The sequence below is a fragment of the Acinonyx jubatus genome, chromosome B3 (assembly GCF_027475565.1).
Source record: "Acinonyx jubatus isolate Ajub_Pintada_27869175 chromosome B3, VMU_Ajub_asm_v1.0, whole genome shotgun sequence".
Classification (NCBI taxonomy): domain Eukaryota; kingdom Metazoa; phylum Chordata; class Mammalia; order Carnivora; family Felidae; genus Acinonyx; species Acinonyx jubatus.
In genome coordinates this window covers 43,772,317-43,794,586 of record NC_069386.1, presented here as the reverse complement: position 1 = coordinate 43,794,586, position 22,270 = coordinate 43,772,317, and the positions used below count along the sequence as shown (strand labels likewise).

Genomic DNA, 22,270 nt, shown 5'->3' with positions numbered 1-22,270 from the left:
TAGCCTTGACCCTTTGCCCAGTGCTCTTTCTACTGTACCACAGTCCCAAATGGAATCAACGGACACTACAAAGCATGGAAAGTTACAGTCAAATGGAGACAGGAGTATTCATGCACAATTATCAGCAACAATATAGGAATGTAGGGCCATGAGGTGGGCTGGTCTGGTGTACAAAGCAAGAGATGAGATCGGAAGCGAGAGGCTTAGGAGAGAAATTTGTCTCTGCCCCATGACTACAGTCTTCATTTTACCTCCCTGGGCTCCAGATTCCTCATCTGAGAATGGGGTTAATATCTCAGAGAATTGTTTTAAGAGCCAAGTAAGAATCAACAAACATGCCATCACAAAAGTACTTTATCACACTGCATTGCATTTGCTTCCTTGTCTATTTCTGCCATTAGAGTCTGTGCTTATTCTAAGATAATGCCTATGTTTTACTATCTCTTTCCCTCACTGCCTATCCAGAAAAGATGTTCAATTAACATTGGATGATGTTGTTGAATTCTTACTGATAGTAATAATGGCTAACATACATGAAGTATTTACAATGTGCTAAGCATTGATACCAACCACTTGATGTCATTTATTTAATCCTCATAACAAGCCCAGAAGACTGCTATCATTATTGTCTTCAACACACAACTGAAAAACTGAGACACAGAAAATTGATTTACTTGCCTAGGTATCCATAAATAATAAATTATGGAGAAAAGATCCACATTGAGATGGTCAAACCAAGCTCTGAAGCACTACATTCTTCAAAAGCAGCACAATGGGGTAACAAACTGAGAGTTATTAGCTAGGGAATTAGACAAATGTCATAGATGGAAAAGCATAGGGAACATACCATGCATCCACTGAAAAAGATGAAATGCAAATTCCAGGAAAAAAAGAGTTTTGTTCTCAATGACTGCTGTAACAAGCAAAGGTTAGGGAAGATTAGAGGACACCACTAATATCTAAGAATGATGTTATGGAGGCCAGGTTTCTGATTCAGGGTGCCCAAAAGACAAAGACTCTCAAACATGCAATAGCCAAAAGAAAAGAATCAGAGGATTGGGCATGAAGGAGTAAACCAAAGGACATGGTTCACAATGTACCAGGGATTATCCCTGCCATCAATAATGTCACTGTTCTCATATATATTTATTTATTATATTTACCACACATACACAAAAATCCATGGTAAACAGTGAAGTAGGTGTGTCTGGTCACAATGCAGACTGAAGAGAGTCAACAGAAGACAGCATTGGTCCTCTCTCTCATACTGAACCACTGAATCACTGTTTTAAACTGTAAACAGAATTGGCAAAGGTTTATAGAAACGCATTAGTGATACAGCCATACTTCATCATGAAGGAAAGTTGTGCACACATGGGTAACACCTCAGACATTTTCAGAGATTTCTTTTTGGGCAATCATGATTCATATTATGGTCAGAAACTGAATAATGGGCAAGTTTTACCACTGGTCTAACTCTGTGTAATAGTCTTCATGAGATCTTGGTATTTAACTGGTAATTAGCAACCACATTCATATATACAGTCTCTGTTTGAGGACAAAATGGGTTGCATGTTCCTGGGTTGCTAATTTGCAGCTGGCATTGACTGAAACCCTTGGTGATTACAGTTTTCCAATTATTAAGACTTCAGGGAAAGAGCTAGTATCTCATTACTTTATCCCCTACAACTTACCTACATGCTACCAAATTTCTCAGTTGCTTAGAATCCAAATTTAATTAAATGCATTTTCTTATAATGTTCCAACATGAAAGTTAGAATTTCAAACACCTGGCATTTTCTCCCCCAAAAAGTCAGTATGAGATAACTAGATTTTTCAAAAGGTTTGTTTGTTTGTTTGTTTTTAATTCTCTCTCCATAAGCAAGTTTGGTTTTTGAAATTTTCACTTTCAAGGAAAAAAAAAAGGGCAACAAAGCAGATCTCCAAGATAGAGTTTGCATTTTTATGCATCTTTAGCCAGACAAACATTAGTCCTTCCCCAGAACTGGAGCAGCTATTCTGAAGAACGTAAATTTGCTGTTTTCTCAATATGCAGATAGGCTGTTGTCACAGATCCCCATAGTAATGAACAACTTCTCAATATTTAATAAGCCTGGCATTCCTGTCCCCAGGCAGAGAGCACAGACGGTTGGTAGCCAACTACTAACTGACCATTAAAATACAGAATCTCTCTTTAAAATGTGCTTCACAAATAGGTTATAACACCTGCAGTGTGCAGTGAGTGCCGTCTTCTGCCGGGAGGTGGCCTGTCCTCCCGCCTGAAGAGATCTGGCAGGAGCAAAAGCAAAGTTAGCCTGCTCAATATTCAAACATGGGCTACAACACAATCCTGTTTTGTGACAGGGCTTTTAAAGGAGGAGGGAGGGGGGAGCCCATCAAGAGCTCTTCTCCTTGCGGTGTTTTAGTACCAAGAGCTGCCGAGCAAGTGGAAATTAGGAAATTAGCCATGAGATTTTTTTTAATGTGAAAGACTCGAACTGTTCTGGAACTGTGCTTTTCGTTCTCTTCATGCTTGCTTGTACACAGGAGTGGTCTGTGCTGCCTCTGGTGTGCTGTGTGAGTATAAATATATTACAACAATAATGTTCACTAATTAGACCAAGAAGCCATTAATTTAGAACAGTAATGTTTAAACATTTTAGAAGTGGCTCTTTTTTTTAATTCAAGGAGTAAAACTAACGTTAATATGATTATAGGGAAATTCAGAAAATCATTAATACAATTAGATCATTTTCTGAATAACAGAAAAGCTAATATAATGAGTTCTCCTTGCTCTCTTATTGACCATTAAAAGAAGATGTTTGGCTGTAACTATAATTCCAGGTTAACTCAAATATTCCCACAATCACATTAAGCATATAGAGTTTTAAAACTCTGGAGCAGGCCAACCATAGCTCTTCACCATCACTTCATAAGACATGATTGCAATTTCTCCTCCATCAACAGTGATAATAATTATTTTGTTTTTCAGGACCACTTTCCATGAGGAAATGGTAATATTTTTCTTCATCGTTTTGGGAGAACTGTTGAATGCATAATAATGAGCGGGAAATGATCAAGATGTGGATTATAAAGATATGGAATGACAGGTGGCTTTCTAGCAGACAATTGGCTCTCATCATCATCCTTCAACAGTGACCCTAATCTGTGCCCCACAAAAACTAAAAATGACAACTTCGTGGCCCGTTGGGCCACTTCCTGGAAGCATTAATTCTAAAAGTGTTTACAGTCATGTACTGCTCAACAGTAAAAGGAGCAAACTAGGAGACAAAACTAGGACCAGGGGTTAAATAATACAATGAAGCAGATTCAGGGCCCTCATGAGAACTTCCCAGCAGAGGTGTATGTAATGAAATGAACAGGGCAACTTAGAAGGTAGAGGAACTCAAACAGAGGCTGCAAGACTTTCATGGATGCTATTAACAGAGTTTTCAAGAAAAAATATAGTGTGTTTTTCTCAAAACCTCATGTGATATCCCAAAATATAACACAAATGAAAACAGCACTGCTCTGATTGAAGTAAAAACTGGAGAACCTAGACCTCCATTTACTCACCTTGTTTTAACCCCCAAGGATCCTCAGGCAACACCACAGGGCTCCAAGGAATGCAATTTCAAAACTACTGCTGTAAAAATAGTCTAAAAACTACATACTGACCCAGCAATTCTCAAGTTTTCTCCACTGGGAAACACAGGGCAAGTGATAATTAACATACAGAACTTGAACCTATACCTATATGTAGATTCAAATATCCCAAAAAACTTCATGGGGCAGTAAAACCACAAAAATTCCCAGGCTCTACATGTGCTAACAGTACCTACAGGTCTCAAGGAACTAGCCATAACCTGGCCTGCCTCACCCACTCAAGACACGTCTTAGCATACAAGAGAGTTCGAAATGTAGTATTATTGCTGACATAGCCTTGAATCTACTCTAGTTTGTAAAGCTAATAATTTTTTAAAGATATTCACAACTTTAAGTACCATATCAATAATGATCAATTCTTTGGGTCCTACCTCACAACTGACCACAACACATCAGGGCGGTGTAACCCTAGGCTTAAGAACCTGGGTGACTGAGGCGGCACCCACACCAAAGCACCAGAGCTGACTGTACACGCTAGATAACCCTGAAATAAAGTGAACATTTTTACGAAATTACACAACTGTTTTGAAATACCCACAGACTTACGATTTTAGGTATAAAAGCAAACAGCTGTCAACTTCTCTCTGTTCAGCCAGAGGGTGAGGCATTATCGAAAAAGTACCCTAGTGGTGCCTGGGTGGTTCAGTCAATGAGCGTCCAATTTCGGCTCAGGTCACGATCTCATGGTTGGTGAGTATGAGCCCTGCGTCCGGCTCACTGCTGTCAGCACAGAGCCTGCTTCAGATCCTCTCTCTCCCTCTCTCTCTGCCCCTCCCACCTTCTCTCTCTTAAAAAAAAAAAAGAAACATTAAAAAAAAAGAAAAAGTAGCCTAATGAAATTTTACTGTCCCTGCTCCTTTGAAATTCTTTCAAAGTATTCAATACCATGATCAGCAGCTTAGATTTACCTATGTGGTAGAATCTGAAACAATGAGGTATCTTTTAAATAACTTTTTTGGATATTTATGATTCACCAGGCATGGTTCTGAATGTGTTACATGCAAGAGCTCATTTAGGTTCTGTAAGAAACCCATGATATGGCTATGGTTGCTACCCCCTTTACACAGATGTGGAAACTGAGGCTTGGAGGAGCTAGGTGGCTCATCAAGCTCTATACAATGGTGAAGGTGTAGAGCTGGGACTTGAACCCAGGCAAATCTGACCACACAGCTCACAAGTTTAACCTTTTTACACTAGGCAAGAAGCCAGAAAAATCTTGCTGTCCAGAGGAAACTGAAAAGGAAGTTTACAGAACAACTGATTTTCACATTGTTATATCATCTCTGCTCTATGTTGTCCGTAAGCAACCAAAGAAAAGAAAAAGACATAAATAAAGAATGTAGTTGAGGAATTGGAAGAAGGGGTATGGCTAAGCTACTTTTCTTGCAAAAGGCAAAAAATGTCAAGAATTCTGATTATTTCACCAAAGGTCAAAAGAGATTTTTTTTTTTCTTTTGAGAAGATAAAGATGAAATGTGTTGGCTCACCCTGGAGCTAAAGAATAATTAGCAACACCCCCTCCACAGCTAATTGATAAGTCCAGGGGGGCACTGGCTCCCTGCTGGACTCAACGCAGTGCTGGGGAAACTTCTGGAGGGCCAGCCTTAAGCAAAACACACAGGAGACCTGTAGCTCACCAGCAGGGACTGTTGTCAGCCTCGTGACAACCAGAGCAATAATGTCACTGGCAAAATTCTAGAGAGTTGTTTAGAACTACAAAACGTCCTAGCCATCACAGAGTTTGATCCTCACAACTAACCTATGAAGCATACATTATCACCTGGTTTACAGGAAGAAACTGAGACACATAGAATTTATTAAGTGCCTTACTCGAAGCTTCTCGGCTGGTTAAGGGCGGAGTTGGGACTCAGATTCGATGTCAAAGCACTTCCCTTTCATCACACCCCTTGGTGTGGATGTTACTCATTCACTAGATGGGGCAGTAAGAGCCTCAGGTTAAATATGCAGGATATGTCCTGGACTCACATCTTGGCTCTACCACTTACTAGTTGCTGGATGACCATTAGCAAGTTACTTAACCTCTCTCACACCAAGCTGTAACATGGGAATCATACCTCTCAAACCTCTGTTTACCAAGCTGTAAAATGGGAATCATAATAGTACAGGCCCAGTAGAGTTTTTGTAGTAATTAACTTAAATTAAAGGAGTTAATGTATAGAAAGAGAAAGTAAAGTGGCTAGTGATACTAAGGATTCAATAAAAGTTAGTTTTTATCATCAATCATTCACTCATTTAACAAACTTTGATCACATGGTTATTCTGCACCAAGCCTGTATGCTTGGACCTGATATGTGATTAGCCCTGCCTCATTGTTGTTCACAGTCCTTGGGAGATCAACACAAAGACAGACTTATAACACATGGAAGAAGTACAATGATACTGGCAATTTATGATACAGGATATCATGCAGGCACCCAAAATGACTTTTATCTAGAGCAATCAAAGCAAGATGCTTGAAGAGGGTTTGTAAAACAGCATATTTTAATACCAAGAAAGATGCTACAAATGGAAACATAGTTCCAAATTAAATATCAATGTTACAACACTTTATAAAAACAAACAACACAACTCTGAGATTTAGAGTTGAAGCCTTAGTTTAAATCCCAGTTCTATAATCTATTAACTATGTTGACTTTAAACAAGTAATTGAACTTCTCTGGGCCTCAATTTACTCATCTCTAAAACTGAGATATAATATAAGATCAATGTACTTCACGAGGTTGTTACGCAGATGAAATGATGTACCTGCAAGTGTTTTGTAAATTTAAAAATGTCATAAGAATTATTGATTACAGGGGATGAGGCGGATACAGAAGTGGAGGAAAAGGAGGAAGAAAGGGAGGGAGTAACACTCAAGCACCTGCTGGGGGGCCTGGGCAGACAGAGACAGCAGAAGTCCTGTCATGCTCCCAGAGTCTCAGGTGTGCATAAAGGATGATGTTTCTAGTTGAATAGGGCAGGCAAGGATTTTGCAAAAATTTTAAATCTACACAATCAGTTCCCTCCCTTCCTTCTTTCAGGTCCTTCTGAGATCTGAGCATCTTTACCTGAAGAAACCACAGTATTGGCCTGTGAGTATTTATAACTAAAGGCTGCCACCTGCCTCCATCTTGGGAGCCCTTTTGTCCCCTGTGGCTCACTCCTTAGTTTCAGAGAATGCCACCACCAGACCTGGAGACACACGTGCCATCTGCAGAAAAGTTTCTCTTTCCACAGTGTCTCCAGAGGCCCTACCATGAAACACTTAATTGGGCCCCAAGAGGTGCAGTCTGAGTTTGGCAAGTGAACAAGGACAGTGAATGGCATAACCTAAGGAAAGACACCATGTCATAAAAGAGTCTGGAGATTGAGAGAATGATGAGCAGAGCAAGGTGTACCAAGGACATGGAAGGAGTAGGGAAATAAAGGGCCACGTGTGCCAGATTAGGGAGTTTAGGCTTTGTTATGGTGAGTGTGGAAGACCCACGGGGAACATAAAGAGAGAAACGTGACTTGTCTGAAGAGGTCACTCACTCTGGCCACAGAGTAGCAGTGAATAGACTAGAAGCTGAGGGGACTAGCAGTAGAAAGGCCAGTTACCTAAAAGGCCCATAATGAGGGCACAGACTCCATCCCAGTGTGCCTGGGAAGAAAGGGGGAGGACTCAAAAACTATTTAAAAAGAAAAATCAACAGAATTTGGAGAATAGTTGGATGTAGGAAAGTGAAGCAAACAGAGAAATCAACATGAATACTACTTTGAGTAACTGGACTAATAAGACTGTGGTTTTGTCAAAATAGTCAATTTCGGTAAAAATAAGATCTCCTTACATTGAAGATGAGATTTCTGATTTACCATAAAACCCATTTGATACTCCTGTGAATTTGGAGTTCATGGGTTAGGTAGTACCTCTTCTTTATGGATGGTAGTTGAGGCTCAGAGAGACGAATGCTTGCCTCAGTTCCTGCCAACAGCTAGAAGAGAGAAGAGTTAGGAGTTAGCCCCATTAACCCAGGGTTGACAAGTAAGTCTCAAGTTGTGTGCCAACTGGTAATAACTACTTGAAGCACTGTGTTGAGATTCTGATAATGAGTTACGGCCTTGGAAATCTAGATACTCTAACAAATTGTCCATGTCTGCCATGACATCAGGAAAGGAGAGTGGCAGTATGTCAGATGTTGGCCAGCCCTGCATCAGACTATGGAGACTCATTAGAATTGGAGATGGGTGCCTGGGTGGCTCAGTTGGTTAAGCGTACGATTTTGGCTCAGGTCATGATCTCCCAGTCTGTGAGTTCAGGCCCTATGTCAGGTTCTGTGCTGAGAGGTCAGAGGCTGGAGCCTGCTTCAGAGTGTGTCTCCCGTTCTCTGACCCTCCCCCGCTCATACCCTATTTCTCTTTCTCTCAAAAATAAAAATAAAACATTTTTAAAAAGTAGAATTGGAGAGAACAAGAAGACAAATTTGCTGGGATCTAGCAAACAGCTCCTAAACGATGCCCTCCCTGGGTACACCATACATTGTACCAACTGACAAAAACTGATAGCAGCAAGATGCTAAGTCCTTCCACTACTGCCCCATTTTATCACTCTCAAATGGGAGATTCCGTTTTTCCAGACGATCACAGTCCTCTTCTAACATTTCAAGTGCCAAAAGTGTAACCCCACTGCCATGCCTCCCCTGAAGTTTCAGGCGATGCAACATTTTCTTTTTGTCCATCAGAAGTCCTCTTCCTAGAGAGCAAAAAAGACTTCTGCTCTTTATCCGTTTAAAAAAAGAGAGCATGTTTCAAAGGGACACATGCACCCCCATGTTTATAGCAGCACTATCAACAATAGCCAAAGTATGGAAAGAGCCCAAATGTCCATAGATGGATGAATGGATAAAGAAGATGTGGTGTATATATATGTATGTATGTATGTACGTGTGTGTGTGTGTGTGTGTGTGTGTGTGTGTGTGTGTGTGTGTATATATCCAACTACGTGGATGGAACTGGAGGGTATTACGCTAAGTGAAATTAGTCAGAGAAAGACAAAAATCATATGCCTTCACTCATGTGAGGACTTCAAGAGACAAAACAGATGAACAAAAGGGAAGGGAAACAAAAATAAAAACAGGGAGGTGGACAAAACAGAAGAGACTCATAAATATGGAGAACAAACAGGGCTACTGGAGGGGTTGTAGGAGGGGGGATGGGCTAAATGGGTAGGGGGCACTAAGGAACCTACTCCTGAAATCACTGTTACACTATACGCTAATTTGGATGTAAATTAAAAGAGAGAGAGAGAGAGAGAGAGAGATTGAGAGCATGAATACCCCAATCTCAGAATCATTGAAAGGATTAAATAATATATGGGCCTGCATGGCATATGGCAATCATTCTATAAATGCTTTAAAACTCTTATTTATCCAGTAAACTGATGGGATTAAGGGAGGTAGTATTTTGGTCAAACAGGCTTTTGGTGCCCTTAAATTCCTAACTTGGCTTAGGGACAGACTTTCAGCCTCAAGTGACAAATGTTTCTACTTCCATTTATGTCAGACAAAATGAATCCAAATTATTTACAAGTGGTGCTGAACATTCTAAGTCAAAGATCACAATAGAAGTTGTTCCTAAGTCCAACCATCATAGTCTAAGGCAATTCAATCAACTCAACAAAATCAGTAATAAAAGTTCCTTCTAACCTAAAATTCCTTGAGTCCAGGAGTTGTTTTCTTTTCTCAAAAAAGCAAAACATTCTCATGAGCAACATGCAGAAGTCGGAGACTGAGCCTAACTGTAGTTAAGAGTTCAGACGGTACAATCAACAGACGTGTCTGAATTCTAGCTCTTCCATTTACTTGCTGTGTGGACTTGGGAAAGTTACTTGATGGCTCACAGTCTCAGTTTTCTCATCTGTAAAATGGGTAATGTCTACTTTAGAGGGTTTGATCAAACTAAAATGAAGTAATGTATGTAAAGCACTTAGCAAAGTGCCTGGTACATAGTGGGTGCTACAAAATGCCATTATTTTATGTGATGGATTAAAGTGATATTAAAAAAAAATCATGAAGTCTACCAACCCACTGACTAGCATCAGTTGATATTACCTTGCCCTTCCAATGCAGGTTCCCAATTATAATACTTTCTGTCTTCCCAGAATAGAAAGTGTAAAGAAGTCTGTACTTTGAAAAATAAATTCTACTTGGTCAATCCATATATTTGATTATGTGTATAATAAATATCAAAGTGATGAATAAAAATTCTGACTGAGTACCCAAACATCTTGGTATTGTGTATCACTGAGACGTACTTCATAATTATCTTTTAAATTATTTTATGAGGGTCATTATTTTCCACATAAAAGAAGAAATTAAAGTTCTCATCTGACACTGAAAAGCCCATTCAGTCACAGCAATTAAGAAAGCAACAAACATCATGATTTTTCAAGGTCTTGGTACATACTTAGTAAAGTATATATGTATGTATGTATGTATGTATAATTTATCACCTCTCTAAAGAAATGTGATTGGACAAAGGGATTCCATTCAGAGTCAAAATCACCACAATCAAGAGCCAGTAGCCTCAGCTCACCCCACAACCAGATGGGTGAGAGATCAGAGAGCTAATATTTGGAAAAAAGCTGGGTTTTCCAGTCCATATCAGAAATGCCCAGTTAGGTAAAGAATCCTTTCTAGAAGAGAAGAAGCCACTTTCTGAAAGCCTCAGGCAGTTGCCCATAGCTGAAGAGAACATTACCAATGTCCTCTGGGCTATTTATCTTTATTGGCACTATTTTTACAGGCAAATGAGAGGAACTACTTGTTCCCATATAGAACCCAGTTACTAAAAGTTTCAGAAACCCTCTCCCTGCCACTATTAAAATCACTACACACACACACACACACACACACACACACACACACACACACACGAGCACATGTGCACAAAAAAATCACAGCTCTGGGATTCTTAATTGTGACTCTACTGTGCAGCAATACCATATGTGGAATTCATGTTACAATCAACTTTTTCTTGAGAACCCATTGCTAGACACCCAAGTAGGAAGCATTTTCCCCCTCCCTACTCCATTCAGCTATCAAAAAATCCATTAGACAACCTTCTCCCTCACAACAAAAGGGCTTCCAGGATGTTTCACAAGCTCTTCTCTGTGGGTTTGAAATTATACACAGCAGTGCCAAAGGTAAGGCATTTCTAGAGGTTTTTTTTTTCTTTTCTTTTCTTTTTTTATTACAGTTCTGGGTGTTATTTTTTTTTCTGCTCCCTCTCCCTCTTGTGGTATATATTTGTGGCCTACAGCAATCACTTTAGACTTTTTAGACACGTCCGGATAGAGATAGATGACACAAGTGATCTACTTATCTTCCTTTCCCATCACCAATAAAAGTGACAGCCCGCCTAATTAGGCCTAATAAAGCAGCCACAGAAAGAGTGGCACAGCAGCGATCTAAAGAGAGATGGCGCTGACCCGGAGATACAGGTGCTGCCTTAAGGCATTGCTGCTATTACTTTATCTCCAATACATTACAGTTCTGCTCATGCCATATTCAAATGCAAGTAGCATGTTTTTCTCCTCAATTCTTAGATCAAGAACAAAAAAAAATCCCATCTAATCAAAAAAGGCACTGACAATTTTTCAGCCCCACATTAAAAGCAAAGAGTCATTCAGAACAGTGCACTCCATATTCTATTTTATAATATCACTTTAAGCTATTGCTTTGAATCACAGACATTTCTTTGTTAAGAAGGAAAATCAAAAATTCATCAGAAGAAGTTCTTTCTTCCTCCCTCTCTTTTTTTTTTCTTCCAGGGCTAGCATGGGGTTTGGAGCTGGAACCAACATTTGTAGAAGTTAGGGGTCCTTAAGCAATTATTGGCGATGAGAGTTTGACACGCTTGAGAGTTGTCAACAACCGACTTTAAACAAAGTGGGAGGAAAGAGAAATAAACGGTGCTCTCAGCAAAATTAATATACAGGCCTGCAAATTAATGATGTCGTGTATTTTTTAAACAAGGGAAAAATATCCAAACTTTGCATGAAACAGCATTTTAAGTACATCTTTGCAAAAATTATCAGATTGTCAAAGGGCATCAAAGTGAACTGAGTCTGCAACTATTCATAATATTTCCACATATGCTAAATGCAAAATTTATCTTACTTTGTTCGCCTGTTCTGTAGCAATTATTTAAAGCTATTAGAAAAGGAAAAACGTCCTTGATCTGAAGTGCCAGTGCTTGTTCCACAGCATTTATTACAAGAAACATAACCCCCTACTTTGCTGTCATGTGTGTGCATGCGCATGTGTGTGCATGTGTACACACACACACACACACACCACACAATCTAATGACCACATGCTACTCAGCCCTATGTATTCTATCTCACCTTCTTTAACTTATTCCTGCAAATAACCCATCCATTCACACGGATTTGATTGCTACATGTATGAAAATAAGTTTCTCCAATCTCTACTTGCAACTATTAATTCTAACAGTTCTGTATCCAAAGTGAAACCCTTCTTCCCACCCTTGCCCAATCTGAAGCTTCTTAAAACATTTCTCCTCTCCAACATTCCCCCATTACCAATGGTAGGTACAGCTCCCTGTTGATAAGTTGTAATCCACCTCAACTCCTCTTTCTCCTTTGTGCTTTACAAGATCAGGGTGATGTAACAGTCATAACCATCAACCAGTTGTAACACCTGCCAGGTGTTCTGCAGGATGACACAGATGTTGCATTTAGTGGTGAATTTAGTATCTATCAATTCTGTGGAATAGGCGTATTTTGACCACGTTTCAACCAGTGAAGAAACTTTGAGAAGTAATGTATTTTATACAAGGTTATATACCAGTAAGTGGCAGAACTGGAATTCATACCTGCTGATTATTATAGCAAACCTATTACAAAAAAAGAGAGGGGGAGGATCTTTGGAATTAATAGCCAATTGTCTCATTTCATTGTGTCCATCCTCACAATTATTTATCCCGATCACTTCTCTGAATACTGGAATGGGCCTTTAAGCCAAGTTTTTCATCTCTAGGGTCCATCCAAATCTATCATATCATAAGAGCAATCCCTATTTCCTCACATACAAAAATTCCTGGATCTGCCCCCCCATCAAGCTGGGTAACACTGGGACACTCACTTACCCAACCCAAGTCCCAGTTTCCTATTACACAAAAGGGGATTTATGATGTGCTCAGCTTGGAGGGTCCTTGTCAGGATCAGTGAGGCTGCATGGGAAGGGACTGCCACAATACCTGCCAACCAGCAAGCCCAATTACTAGCAATTTCTATTATTATTATTCCTTTCTGTAATATCATTCCCTACAACTCTGTGGAAGCACAGCTTAAGGGCCCTCTTGGGAGGTCAAGTGTCAAAGTAGGGAAAAACTGGGCTCAGAATTTCACAGATCTCACCTGGATTCTGGAGGTTGCCATTTATTACCTTGTGACATTGGACAAATCACTCACCTCTCTAGCGCTCGGTTGTATCAACAGCAAAATGGGTATGACAGCGCTGACTGCTCAGTATTGGTGAAAGTTCTAAATGTGATTAACAGTGAGCTCCTAGTAATGTGCCTGACATACAAATGATCTCATTTAACCAGAAAGAAGAGGAGAAGCTGTTGTAATATTTACTGTATCGCATGCCAGGCATGAGCTAAGTACTTCACATACATTCTCTGGTCTAACCCCTATAACCACCCTACGAGGTCACTCCCCAAATCTCTGTTTTTTAGATGAGAAAACTGAACCTTAGAAAAAAATCACATAACTCCCCCAGATTACAAAGCTAGTTGGTAGCTGGGCTGAGATTGTAACCCGAGCTGCCTCTCTCCAGAAACTGCATTCTAAATCTTCTTAGGTAAGTAGTCCCTGTTTCCTCCCTCCATAAAGACCTCACTGACTAACAGTCACACTCCATCTCCTGTCGACCAGGAACACACACACACACACATGCACTCACATGTGAAGTTCAATAATAGGCAAAACCAAACTACATCTAAAGATATGAGAACTGTGGTTGCCTTTAGGAAGAGTTCAGGGACTGACTGGGAAGGATATAAGACAACTTGTGGTGCTAGAAATTCTGTATATAAGAGTGTTGGTTACAGAGGTATCAAAATTCATCAAATTGTACACTTCAGAATTGAACATTTTAATGGATATAAACTACTACTTCAATTAAAAAAGATAAAAGATAAATTATGTAAAACTATCAAGTGTCAAGCACACAATTTATGGCACTAAATATTTCACATGTTCAGTGACTATGTAATAACAGTGCCCAAAAAATGCCAAACACTGTGGTTGGGGATGGAAATAGCATGCTGGTCAATCATTACTATCATCCATGTGGTATCCACAACTCTTACTGTTTAATAGTGTGACTGGGCACAGAATAGTAACTCACTGAGAGAAAGCACAAAGTAAAGAAGCTGAGGCTGAAAGCTGGCTGTGTCCATGGGTACCAGGGAGTAAAAGACACACCATGGGAATTGTGCCATCAGAAAGGCAGAACTCAGAATGAAAGGATAATCACAGAAAACAGAGGGAAGTCCAGGTAAGCCTTAGCAACAGAAAGGATGAAGGAGTAGGCCCTGAAGGCAGGCAGAGAACACCAATGTGTGCCAGGGAGGGCTTACAGACAGTCCCTGAGCAAGCACGAGGGCCTTATCATATAGCAGGCACCCATTTACCCAAACCATGGGACAAGGTGAGATATTGGCAATGAGACTAGTCCAAGCAGCACTAACCTAGTGCTGGTTGATGCTGAATTGAACTAGGAGTCCATGTTCACCTCCTCTGTTCAGGCCTGTCTCCAGAGGCAGGAGTAAGAAATGAATGACAAAGGACTCCAAGTATGGAGAGGGAAGAGATATGGGGTCAATGCAAAGCAGATCTCAACATACACATTTCCCAGGCTTTGAGAGTAAACAAATGATGTGCAAGCAGGACCACTGGCCAATAACACGTATACTGAGATAGACCATGGAATTCTATGGGAATGGTAGTGTCTCCTGGGACTTGCACAGGGTTTCTGACATATGTCTTCTATGTTCAAACTAAAAACAGTCATTTGGGACTCATATGGGATCTGAGTTTAAAATCAGCTCTGCCACTTACTGTCTGACTTGACCTTGTGGGTCTTAGGGTTCTCCTCAGTAAAATGGAGATGATAATGGTACCTGCCACTTAAGTCTATTAAGAAGATTCAAAGAGATAATGTTTGTAAAATTCGTAACAGTGACACACAGTAAGTGTCCAACAATGGAAAGCACCGTTATTAAGAGTTGAGAGACAATTCAAGGCAGAGTAGCCAGCACATAATGGGGATGTGCTTTAGTATCACGTAAAACATAAATGCCCAACAACACTACGGTTGTCACTCATATTATTTCATTCATGCCTTCTATACATATGACCAATAGGAGAATTTCCATTCCGTAAGAGTAAAAGCTGGTTTATTTTGCATTCTAATAGTAGAAATCTCTAGCCTACAAAATTCCCAAACTTACCATAATCAGTGTCCATAATGATAGACTTACACCCTACAAAATTTTGATGTGCTTGATCCTAAACAGAATTTCATAGCGTCTTTTGCTGCAATCTCACTATTCTTTGTGAATTTGCAATACATCTTGGCATCAAAATAAGAACCCCAACCCCTGATCATTCAAGGTATCTCCATCATATGAAGAAGACAATCGCAGATGGCTCATATTTTCATCATCAGTTGATATTATTTTAACATGACTTAGTTGTTCATCAGCTCTGGTTCCTATCAACAAGAAAATTCTGAGGAAGATGGGAAACCAAGCTCGGATACATAAAATTGCTTTGTTTAATCTATAGTGATGATGCTGTTTCATATGTCTTATTCCCAAGATATATTGAGTCTCAGGTTAAAAGTTGGTGGCCTACCCGTTCCTTCTTAAGTGCAGTCAGTGGAAATTAGTTTACCAAGAGATTTCAAATTTTTCAAGCTTCCACATAAACATTTTGATGTATTTTCTATCATTCCACAACTAGATTAAAATGTAACAAGTAAGGGGTCTGTTACCCTCCCAAGTTTGTACCAATTAAGAAACAATATGAAAAAAGAAATTTTGGGCTGCACAATCCAGGGGTCACCTCACACACTACACATATGCTGTGCATATTGTCATCTCTTACACACTTACAGTAGCTAGTGCTCTGCACCCAATAAGCTTTCCATAAAAGCACTTGAACAATAAAAATAATGGACTGTATAGCAAAAGTAGAAAGCACTAAAATTACAATTCTCCTATTGAATAAAACAGAGGCAGGGCTTCCTTTGTGGCTATTGGAAGTCCAGTATAAATGAAGGCCAGGTCAGAATATTAGAATTAATTATTTTTTCATCCTTTTTTTTGCCACCCCTTCCCTACTATTGGTTTAGCATCTTTTCAATACCTCAATGACTCAAAGGTCAAATGATACCTTCCCAGATATATTTTCAGCTTCTACAATAAGGTTTCTAAACACACATGTCACTTAAGGAGTCTAATAAATTCATTGGTTTTTTTTTTTGGTTTTTTTTTTTTCAGTTTGATGATCTTAGGCAGAAGCAATTAGAGAGCTGTTTTAGTATTTGGTTTAGTTCAAATGTGTGGGCAAGCTTTGAGTTCTGAAAACCCTTTGTAGTAACTCTGGGGAAGAATCCTTCAAGCCACTCAGAGGCTTAACTTGCAAATGACTGGGTTGTCCTTTAACCTTTGCTACCAAAAATGGCCTACTCCACAAGTACATTAAGTACAGGACCAATTTGGTTGAAGAACTAAGTACAGTAAGTAGTACTGCTTTTCATTACTGGTTGGATTCTACTGTGATTGGCAACAGGCTTTCGCATTTCCTACCCTTGGCTTTCCACTCCCTCTTGTGAATACACCTCTTTAGGTAACTGGTCAGAAGAGCAATTGCAAAGAAATACCCCTGCTAACAAAACACATGTGGCCATTGCTGGCTCTGCATTGCTCTATCTCAGGATCAACTGGTAACAAACTGAACGAAAGCCTTTAACCCTTAATAAAAAGAAATAACGTGCTTTCCTATGTAGGAATGTGCACATACCCACACACACAAAAGGGACATTCATCGTCATCTTTTTAAAGAAAGATAATGAAAACTATGGCAAGAAAACAAAAACAACTTCACCTGAAAAGAGGGAGAGGAACTTCAGGCAAGCCTTTCTTATTTTGAAGGTCACATACTTAGACATTCCAGGTTCCAGAACTGTTTAGGGAACCCCGGAGTAACATGGGAAATAAGCAGTCCTAGGGTTTAATTCACTGAGCAATTTTACATTGAGAACATCTTCCATATCACAAAAAGCAGGTTTCATCCAGAGTATCATACTCCCTGCCCCCAGTTTCCAACACCAATATCACTTCTTACCAGGGGCAGCAGGGGGAGTTGGGGGGATTGCCTTTTAAATATTGACTTTATCAGTCACTGCCAAGGTCGGCCAGTCAGCCATGAATCACATTTGTTGCTGCCGTCTTATACAGATCTGGAATTAAGCTCTTTGCCAAGAAGCATCTCCAGGGCAAAGCTGAATTAACTATCCTGAGCTGAGATTCTAGGCATCTGAACCAGGAATGCAGGAAACAATTGCCTCCTTCAGTGTAGGAGTCACACCATTCAATCTCCTAATGACACGTCTCAATGACACCTCAAACCTCTACATTCTGAGTTCCTACCCTTCAAGCCAACCTTGCCTTGTGAACCTAATCATCACCATCATCATCACTAACAATTAATTTAACAGTTACTACATGCCAGGCACTGTTCTAAATTATTTTACATCTATCACTACCACTACTACCACTAATACTTAGCGTGTATTACTTGTCAGACACTGTTTCAAGAATTGTACACATGTAATCCTCACAATACCCCTAAGAAATAGGTACTATTATTATCCCTGTTTCACAGATGAGGAACCTGCAGCACAGAGCTGTTAAGTAACTTATGTGAAGACACATTTAGGAAATGAAGGAGCTGACCTTCTAACACAGGCTGCCTGACTCTAGAACCTGCTGTTTACCCATGCCCTTGGATGTCATGGGAAAGACAGACCTGTAATAACCAGTCCTAAGTCCAGGCTCCTTTAGAAAGGAATCCAGAAAGGGTTTCTGAGACCTGGTCTACCTTCTTGGAGAAAGTGACTATTGGATTGAGTCTTGAAGAATCAGGAGGAGTAAGTCAGGAAGGAAAGAAAGGAAGACCTCCCTGATAAGGGGAGCAGTACAGAACAAAGACTTGGAGTGGGAAGAGAAAATGGTTTATTCAGGGAACTCCAGGCAATTCTATAATGTTACAGCAAAGGATGCCGAAGGGAAGGATTAAGAGATAAGAGTGAAGGGTGCTGAACACAGTTCACATGGGCACTGCTTCTCATCTAAAGTCAGACCAACCCTGAGAACAATGGCAGCCTCGAAAGGGTATTAAGACAAGAAAGAGAAACTAGTTAGGGAGCTATCAGCATAATCCAAGTGAGAAATGATGAAAATTTGAACTAACACAATGTCAATAATTATAAACAAAGGAAAAACAGCCAGTCTTGAACATTTTGATACTGCTTTAATAAAAGAATACCTGCATAGACATGGAATCCCCAAAGTTCTTTTCCCTTCAAGGACCTGACTGTAGTTAACCTATTCTCCATGGACCTCATAAGTATACTGTCATATCTTAAAACCAAACATAAATGAGCTCACCATTTCAAGTTTCATTGCACTAAAACTCAACTGCTTAGCTTTTTCATTGTTTAATAAGATTTAATTAGCCAAAATATTAACAGTCAATGTCTTATAAAAAAATCTTTATCATCCTCTTCCTCATCTGCATCATCCTCTTTCACATGAGCAACTTTACTATAGCAATTTAAAGAATGTCTCTATCATGTCTCACTTTGGGCCATTGTTCTTAAAATAATGTCTATAACCTACCAGGAAGCCACAGTCTGGCTGACCTCTTATAACATCTGGACAGGTAAGTGACACCACCCCTGGCTCACATGAGACATTCCAAGGTTTAATGAAAAGAATCAGTGAGTGGGTGACACCTATGAATAACTTTCATTCAGTATTTCACAAACCTACATGTTAACCCATCACTTTCTCACAGAAGTCTATGCCATTTTAACTCTTTTGCTTGGCAAGGTGTCTTAAGGGATGTCTTTACTATAAAAACAGTGGTTTAGGTGATTCAGTTGATGGTGGACCATAGACCAAAAGAGTTTAAGAAACACTGCTAAGGAACTTGGAGGTTTCACAAGAAGTGAACACAAGAAGCTGGACTGGGAATCATTTGAAACAGTCGATAACTCAAAAATACTCCACTGGCCATTAGGATTTTAAAAGAGATTGGAAGAGATTAGCCCAGAAAGCCGAAGAGATTTACCTAAGGTCACACAGCCAATCAACGGCAAAGCTGAGACCAGGATGAACATAATTCTGAATTCTTGTATCTGTCTTTTTTTCATTATTCCATGCTGCCTGGTCACTTTGTATGAAAATATTACTAAAATATAACTTGAAACTTGACGGGATACAACCCAAGGATACAAAAATAACACTGAGATGATAAGCAAGCCTTGGAAACCCTAATGTTTAGCCCTATTTTGCCACTTGCTAGTTGTGTGGGCACTTAATTATTTTTTCTCAGGTTTCCTGTTTGTTAAAGGTAGTAAATTCACCAGTTCTGCATCTCACTGTCCATGAGACTTGATAGGTATACTACGAATAGATTTCTATTCATAGAGAAGAAACTATCTCAAGTACTGGTCTCCAGCTCAACCTAAAACCTGTTTTCCCTCTTTCCTTTCATAACCAAATTCCTCAGAAGAATCTGTACCCACAGTTCCCACAGGCTGTGGGTCAGAAAGGGCTGCACCAATTCTTAGCTGTGTGACCTGGGGCAAGTGACTTGACCTACCCACACCCTGATTTCCTCATGTGTAAAATGGAGCTATTAATAGCTCCATCTCTGAATATCTGGAAGGTTTAAATGAGATAATCAAGGTAAAGTACATAGGCATTCATTCAACAAATATTTATTCAGCACCTGTTATGTACTAGGCAGCGTTCTCAGCACTGGTGATACAACAATGAACCAAAATAAATACATGTGAGCTCTCATTTCCATGAGGTCGGAGAATTCTACTTTTGAGAGTTTTCTTGCACCTCCCTGTTCCCTTTTGGATGCTTACAATTAGGTAAACAGGGCATGCCTCTTTGTCTTAGAACTTGCAGGAGCTGAGCACTAAACTGTAGATGAAACTACCGTGAAAAGTATAAAAATCAACACAAATCGAAGGGATTTTGAGTAGTACACCTCAAGCATAAGCAAAGATTTGGCAAACCAATCCTAATAAGGCCTTTCTTCCTTGGGATACTGGAAATCTATGATGAATTGGAATCTTCCTCAGGTACCCAGTTAAGAAACCAGAGTGTTACCTCAGTAAATTACTGCACTTTCTGTCTGCATCTTTAGGCTACAAAATCTGCAAATATGTTGCAAGTGAAATCTCCTGCAGCAGAATTTCCTTAACCTTCCCCGGGCTCTGTCTTCTCCCACAGACCGCTGCTCACTCTGTTTGTTTCTTTCTTTTTCTTTTTCTTTCTTTCTCTTTCTTTCTTTCTCTCTCTCTCTCTCTTTCTTTTCCTTCCTTTCTTTCTTTCTTTCTTTCTTTCTTTCTTTCTTTCTTTCCTTTCTCTCCTTCTTTCTTTCTTTCCCTCTCTCTCTCTCTCTCTCTCTTTTAATTCAAGTTAGTTAACGTACAGTGTAGTCTTGACTTCAGGAGTAGAACTCAGCGATTCATCTCTTACATAGGACACCCAGGGCTCATCCCAAAAAGTGCCCTCCTTAATGCCCTCCACTCACTTAGCCCATCCCCCACCCACCCAACTCCCCTCCAGCAACCCTCAGTTTGTTCGTTGTATTTAAAAATCTCTTATGGTTTGCCTCCCTCTTTGTTTTTATCTTATTTTTCCTTCCCTTCCCCTATATTCATCTGTGGTGTTTCTTAAATTACGCGTATCAGTGAAATTATATATCTTTCTCTGACTGACTTATTTTGCTTAGTATAGTACCCTCCAGTATCATCTACGTTGTTGCAAATGGCAAGATTTCACTCTGTTTCTATGCACATCTCATCACTCCCCTGAGGCCATAAGCTCCTGGAGGCAAGGTGTATGTCTGGTTCACACTGCCAGACGTTTGCTTTGACACAGAGTAGGCCTGCAAAAAGATGTACTGGTGAACAGTCACCAGGTGTAAGGGAGGGGCCCTTCAGAGGGCAGTGTATTTTGGTGTCCATCCCTTCTACCACGCTTACTACCGTTTTCTTTTAAGCCCATCAGTGTGCTTTATAAGTAAACAGAAAATGCTAACCTTAGCATATTCAAAAGAACGTTTTAGCATGCAGCAATTAGGTTATCTCTTGGTTATTTATTTCTTCGGCTTGTTATTAGCTCTGCGTGGAATATTATTCTAATTATGTCAGCCCAATCAGCAGTATTGCATGTCCAGGCTCATTTCCATTAGTTTGAGCTTTGTCTTTCACACTGTGATACTAATTCAATGAGACATCAAACATCTAAATCGACCCGGGATGCCGAGGTCAGGCAGTTTTGCCCTTCCACTCTATTAGCACTTGGGTGTAATTGTGTTTGTCACTCCCCACATGACGAATAGTATCAGGGTGACTATTGGAGCACAAATGAGCAATGTGCTAATATATTATTTTGTTCTATAATATCAATATGTGTTTATTCAGTGCTCATGTTAGCCAACTTGAAACGGTCACTTTAATACAGCCACATAAATGGCTATACTCCAGCCAAGCAGTTACTTGGAAAATTTCCTAGACTTTCAATGGAATTTGGTCGAAGAGGGGCAAATAAAAATGGTTGCAGGGAAAAGGAACCATGAAGGTCTCAAAATGCAGAGCCTCTTACCAACACCAGCAAGAACTTGGAAGCCACAAAAGCAAAAGGTAGAATACAAGAGGTTCTTACCTCTTCAGTGTGCCTTGACAAACTCTTTAGTTCTCTGATATGCTTAAAAAAAAATCAAGATGCAGCTGATTGTATCTGAAAAAATATATATTTGACCTGTAGTTAGTTCAAATCATTGATCTCTATGGCACTGTATTTGAGAGTGAGGGTAACAGAAGAAATTGGCAAGCAGTAAAAGTAAAACCTTTTGGAAATTTGTTTTTATTTCCATGATAAGGTAGATACTGGACAACCAATTTTATCCCTTAGACCTCAACAAACCTCTCTGTGCTATGGCCATATAATTTACCCTCATCATTATGAAACAAATTTGAAGAGTAGTATAACATAGTTTGACCCATACTCTTTTACTTATATTTCACATTATAATATCTAAAAAATGACTAGGGAAACTGGTTTGGCAAGAAGTCTAAGCCAATATGGTACACTACCTGATCAGTAGGCACTGTTGATTTTAAAAACAATTCTATTTCTGGGTCTCACTGCCTTTTCACAGTCAACATAGGGCAGATTTTGTTATTCCCATTTTGTAAAGTGAAAAACCGAGGCCTAG

At 39.7% G+C, this 22,270-nt stretch overlaps 1 long non-coding RNA gene across 2 annotated transcripts in view; it reads right to left on the bottom strand.

Annotated features, from left to right (window-relative positions):
- Positions 1-6,226: 6,226 nt before the first annotated feature.
- The window catches only part of LOC128315931 (uncharacterized), a 122,814-nt gene continuing 106,770 nt past the window's right edge, over positions 6,227-22,270 (bottom strand). The window contains exon 4 of one of the 2 annotated variants that reach the window (XR_008299144.1): positions 6,227-7,640. This is a non-coding gene — a long non-coding RNA (uncharacterized LOC128315931). The remainder of the gene's footprint in view (positions 7,641-22,270) is intronic. The other variant, XR_008299143.1, reaches the window with a different exon arrangement.